Raw genomic sequence first — 6,383 nt, forward strand, 5'->3', positions numbered from 1 at the left:
AGAGAAATTGAGCTAATTTCAGCACCGACCAGCTGTCGCATTCTTGCCTCCAGTCCTCAGATGGTAGCAATTTGGTAAAAGGAAACTCATGGCCAATTGCTGAAGGAAAGTTGTCACGTGGGAGGTTCTCTTTAGATAAAATGATGCTTCGCGATTTCTGTTTCTGTTTTTTGCTCGCTTTTTAATGATAAAGAATAACATAAAACTAAGCACAAAACTAATGTTTTTCATTTATGTGTCATGCAAGCATCAGATTTTGCAAGGACACACGCAAAAGAAAATTTGACGGTTAAATTCGAATAAAAATCAAGTAGTTTGGTACGATATGCATCAGCAATTAAATTTCTCTCTCTCTCTCAGATTCTTACCTATACACATACAGTCTTTAGTGACTTACTTGAATATATATATATATATATATATATATATATATATATATATATGTGTGTGTGTGTGTGTGTGTGTGTGTGTGTGTGTATGTAGCCTATGTGAATATATATATATATATATATATATATATATATATATATATATATATATATATATATATATATTCATATACTGTACATACATGCATACATACAGTACATACCCCCCCCCACACACACACACACACACACACACACATACACACACACACATATATATATATATATATATATATATATATATATATATATATATATATATATAAGCAACTTTGTGTCTTTTCGATATAGAATGCGTACTTACCAAAAAAAAAAGCTAGATGCCATAGATCACGGCCAGGGCAAGAGATAGCAACTTCCACCATAAGATTAGAATCGTAGCTCAGTGGTAGAACACTGGATTTCCATAAACTATATATGTTAATCAATTTGAATGATACAAACGGTTTCGTTTATATTTGCAAGAAAAATAAAAGAAAGTACTAGAAGAAATACTCTGACTGGATTCTGAAGGCAATAACTCCCCCATGTAGTTCAGCGCATGTCTAGCTAAAATGTGGGCAGAGAGAGCATTCAAGTAAGTCAGGCTCAACAACCCTTCAATAATCTGACTTCCCTTTATATTATGAATGCCCCTTCCTGAGTAGGATAATTGAGGCTTTGCTTTGTATAAACAACCAGGCTCTGTTCTATATTAATTTTCCAAGAGTCGAAAATGGTTTTATTTTGTGTGCTCTTAAATACCCTTTCGGCGTTTCCCTTGAAGCCATAATGTTTTCTTAATTATTCGTTCGTGTAATCTAAACATCTCTTGAACATTTTCGAGTCTTTGTATTTGCTATCTTCGATATTTGTCCCATTAGAAAGGAAAAATAAAGATAAAGAAATGTCTAACTTTTTCTTACCAGTAATAAGCGGAATGTCGAAAAAATAATTTTATAATTGAACTACAGGATCTGTAGTAAAGAGGTCCATGGGATTAAGAATCCAGTTCGTAAAACAATCCATTCCCACATCTCCGAAAAAAAAAAAAACGGTCCCGTCACAATTGACTGAATGCCCGTTGTGACTACGGAAGTAATATGCTATGAAATATGGCCACTGGCTAAGTAAGCCTTCCAGTATAGCCAAAGAATGAAAACTGATATAAGAGAATTATCTGAACGTCTTCTGATAAGCAAGAGTAATTATGGACTCAGAAAACAAAAATATTGGAATAGTCGTAAAAACGTAGAAAAACGTAAAAAGAATCATTTTACACACACACACATATATATATACATATATATATATATATATATATATATATATATATATATATATATATATATATATATATATACATACATATACACACACACACACACAATATATATATATATATATATATATATATATATATATATATATATATATATATATTATACATATATATCGATTATTATTTCTACGTTTTACGGCTATTAGCATGCTTATCAAAATGCAATCAAAACTTCCTTTTTTCGCTTTACGATAATCCCGACCGCTCGGCTAAAAGAAATTTACGAAGCTGTATTAAAACGAAATGCCGTTGAGGAATGAAAACGAAATACAAAAATTCGAGGAAACAGTTTAGTGGCAATTGGTGCCGGCCTTAGGAATGATGGGTACGTAGCCACCAGATTGCACAGTGAGTCTCAGTTTCAATTCCGACGAAACCCTGGGAGGATTTTCTTTGAGTGCCTTCCTTTGAGTGTCTTCTTTCTCTCGCTTTTTCTCTCTCGAGCACCCTGGATCAGATATGGAAATAATAATGCAGGGGGTATATGTGAAATAAAAAGTGATGGAGGAGAATATAATATAATATAAAAAAAAAAGAATCGACGTATAATGGGGCAGCTTAATCAAACAGACATTATATAGTCGTCACAGGGATGAAGAAAACCAGTTACAGAAATAACAGGATGATTGCGTGGCAGAAATATAGGAAATAAGATTAATTAGTATTGAACACAGCAGAAGAGCATAAGAGTGTAATTCCACTGTGAACCTAGAGTAGACCTGAAGAAGACCATGGATGGCTAGAACAACTGTCGGCTTAAGAGTCAATAAATGTGGTAGTATTACGGCTACTTTGTTGAGCTCTCCCTGAAGACTAAAAAAGCACCGGAGATATTTGAAGTTTTGCCAGTGGATTGTGGAGCCTACATGCGCATTAGCATTCGCAGAAATGAGAAAGACTGTTCCAAAAAATGAAAAGGATATATACAATATATATATATATATATATATATATATATATATATATATATATATATATATATATATATGTATATATATATACACATATATATGTGTGTGTGTCAACATACTGGCTATGGAGCTTCTGAACAAGAGTAATAAACAGCTTTGGTTGACGTATTCTTTTCCACGGCAGTGAGAAGTTACATTTGGCAGCGGCTACCTATTTCGCTAAGAAGCGACCCTTTCTTAAGAGCTATGATTTGCTAATAATATAAATGATCATAATTAGAACATCTGAAACTCAACATTAAATGAAAGCAGAATCAGAAACCGTACCGAACAAAACTCTCGCTCTATAAATTCAATTATCCTTGAACAGCGAACACCAAACGCCATCTCTGTCATCTCGGCCGATCATTAATCGTAACAATTACATAAGCAGCCTCCTGTAAATTTATTTATGATTAGAGTATATTTGCATATGATTTGGAATGGAAATGGGAGTAATATAAGGCTGACCAGTCTATTGGACGATTGAATCCGTGTTTCTATTTGCGAAGCGATTTTTAAGAGTAATATCTCAGAGTTCTAACCTTTGTTTTTCGAAGATAAACAATCAAAATCCATTTCTAAACGTTGATAAGAATAACTTGCAAGTATTATACTTGCCTGTTTAACGCAGCTGTAGTACTCATTTCTAGACTTTCACTTTTCACCCAAAGACAGAATGAATTATTTAAAGAGTATCAAATCCTCTTTTAATCCCTGGTTTCAACACCAAGAGCGTAACACTTCATTTCATCTAAACAAATTCATGCTTCTTCTTAACATCGTGCAGCATGACTGTATGGTATAAACTCACGTGAGAAGTGATAAATGACAAAGTATGGCTATATGAGTCGACTCAGTAAATGGCAAGTATGTTTTGAAAGGTCTGTTAATATATTTATAGGACAGGGTAAATAATTGCTTTCAGCTGAACGTTGGTGGTGAACCTGAAATGTTAAGTGCAATAGTTAAGGATCTTGCGCAAAATGGAAACTACCGGAGATATGAAAACCCCCTTCATCCCCTAAAAAAAACCGAAAGCAAACTTAAAAACACTGAAAAAAGGAAAACAAAAATAAATTACTTTATCACAAAAAACGTGACTTACTCGCTGACAAAACAATGCTCATGCTAAGTCCTCCTAAAATTTTAACGAGGAAATGTAAGGTAATAGGAACACATAATGCAATTTCATTCCATTTCCCGAAATTAGGTTAAATTCTTTTTCTTGTTCTATCTTTAACATCTCCCTTTACTCAAAAACGAATTTCAAAACAAAACCACAGGGACCAAATTCCTTCAAAAATGTATTGCTGAGTAATCCTTCTTTATGGCTTTTTCAACGCTCTGGATTCTGGATTCAAAAAAGAAAATGGATATATGATTTTATTTTTTATCTGAACCGAGCTGCTGGTTTTTGCTGACCGAGCGTTTGGCCTTTTCCCACTTGTATAGCGAACGTAGAATTCTATTCACGCGCGGACATAATGCAAAAGTCAACGTCATTAAGCCAGCTTACCTGAGAAAAAAAAAAAAAAGTTACAGTTTCATGTAATCACTATTTCTCCAAATGCTTAAGGACATATTTTAACGCCTATTTTTTTTTTTTTACAAAAAATAAGTTCATGTAAGGCGATCAGTTTATAATCTGGAAGCTGCAGGCGTTTAAAACAATAACTTCCTGCAGGAGTTTAAAACAATAATTTATTACCTTTCTGTTAGCGAGATTTTACTTTCCATCAGAGCTACACCAGAAGTCTCAGATGTGCGTGTGGTAGAAGCCACCAAAAAAAAAAAAAAAAGCTAAATAAAACCTTGGAAATGTCATGGATTATTTAATGACTATGATACAAGTTGTATATAAAAATGGGATTATTTAATGACTATGATAAAGTTGTATATAAAAATGAAAAGTAAAATGAATAGACAGACGTATTAACGAGTGGTAAAAACGGTCAAAACGTTCTATACGAGTATAATGTCCATTATCAACAGTCCATGACATATACAGCAAAGTGCACAGAAATCAGAAAAACAGCAAAAGGCTACATAAATTATTAGTTAAACATCATTTTGGTTGATAATGGAAATACTGATCTACAATAGAGCACATGCAAGACGACGCAAAATATGCAAATGCGATATACATATATAATATATAAATATACATACATACATATATATTATATATATATATATATTATATATATATATATATATATATATATATATATATATATATATATATATATATATATATTATATATATAATGTATGTATGTATATACGTGTGTGTATGTGTAAATCAAGCATTTCTAAATGTGTTGAACTGAAAATATACACCTGTCTTAAAACATGAACGTATTAAGAACATAAAATACTCATCAGCATTTTCATTCAGTTTTTTTTCTGATCGCTATCTTTCTTACGATTTGCTTTTCAAATAGAGTTCTAAGCTGCCAAATTACATCACCAGTTTACCCGATGTAAATCTTGACGTGTTTCTTGGTTTCAAATATTGTAAAAGCTATCTGGTTATGATTTAGAAAATGTTTACGAAATCTCTTGTCGTGTCATCAATCCTACACCTGGCCTTCCTGGATTGCTGGATGATTTAGACAATGTATTTACAAAGGAGATAGATATAAATTTGGGTAAAGCATTAATCCATCGCAACGTAGGCTTGGATGTAATATTGTTTGGTTTGAAAGTTTATGTAGATTTTTCCATGGCAGCTTCAATCAGACAAGAAAAGCCGTGGCGTGAGCGATGAGACTTACTGAATTTATTATTATACTAGCTTGCTTCTTGGAGAGTGTACCCTCATTTCAAATAAGAAGACATTTTTATTTGGAAGAGTCTATTTGTGACTGTTTCAAGTGGTTTCAAGTTGCAAGTAGATTCCAGTAATACGTTCATATTACATGATGGTTTATCTACGACAGTGCGTTTTATCCAATCTTTACGCTTCACCAGACATTATAAAACTAGTAACACAATTACCATAAAATAGTGACGTAATAAAATTTATTTGGCTTTTATGTTCAACCATTGTGCATAAATACACTAATATTTTAATTGAGTTACATGTAAAACGATAATTTTTATATGATTAATTTTCAAATAATTATCATAATCAAAATGTACAAAACAGGTCGCGTAACTACTGCATAATTAGTAGCTTCTGAAATACATATTACTGCAGCCATATTTGGTTCTCGTTTTCTTAATCCACCCCAGAAATAAGGGTTTATTCACCAAAGTTCTACAGGATTTTGCGTGTTCTCAAATATGTAACAATGTTCAACTTTAGTTTCTTTACCTTGATGCTGCATATTGAGATAGAGGACAGAGTTGAATACTGAATAGAATGCTATAAAAAACACTGTGCGTTACTTCTAATTTTCTCTCCCGAAAATTCCAAACATGAAAAGAGTATAAGACTGTAAAATTCAATGAGGAACAGTCTTGAATGTTTTTAACAGCATTTTTATATACAAAACGTATAGACAATTTAGCCTATAATTTTATCTTGATATATATTTTTTCTTCTTCTTACATATTTAATTTATTTTCCTTTTAGGAGTTATATGTTTCATTATACGCGAAGTTATCTGGAATGTTAATTGTCTATTCTACTTCTAATAGGGTATCGTTATATAAGAGACCCATGTACCCAGCTGC

The sequence above is a fragment of the Macrobrachium rosenbergii genome, chromosome 55 (assembly GCF_040412425.1).
Source record: "Macrobrachium rosenbergii isolate ZJJX-2024 chromosome 55, ASM4041242v1, whole genome shotgun sequence".
In the NCBI taxonomy this organism is placed as follows: Eukaryota; Metazoa; Arthropoda; class Malacostraca; order Decapoda; family Palaemonidae; genus Macrobrachium; species Macrobrachium rosenbergii.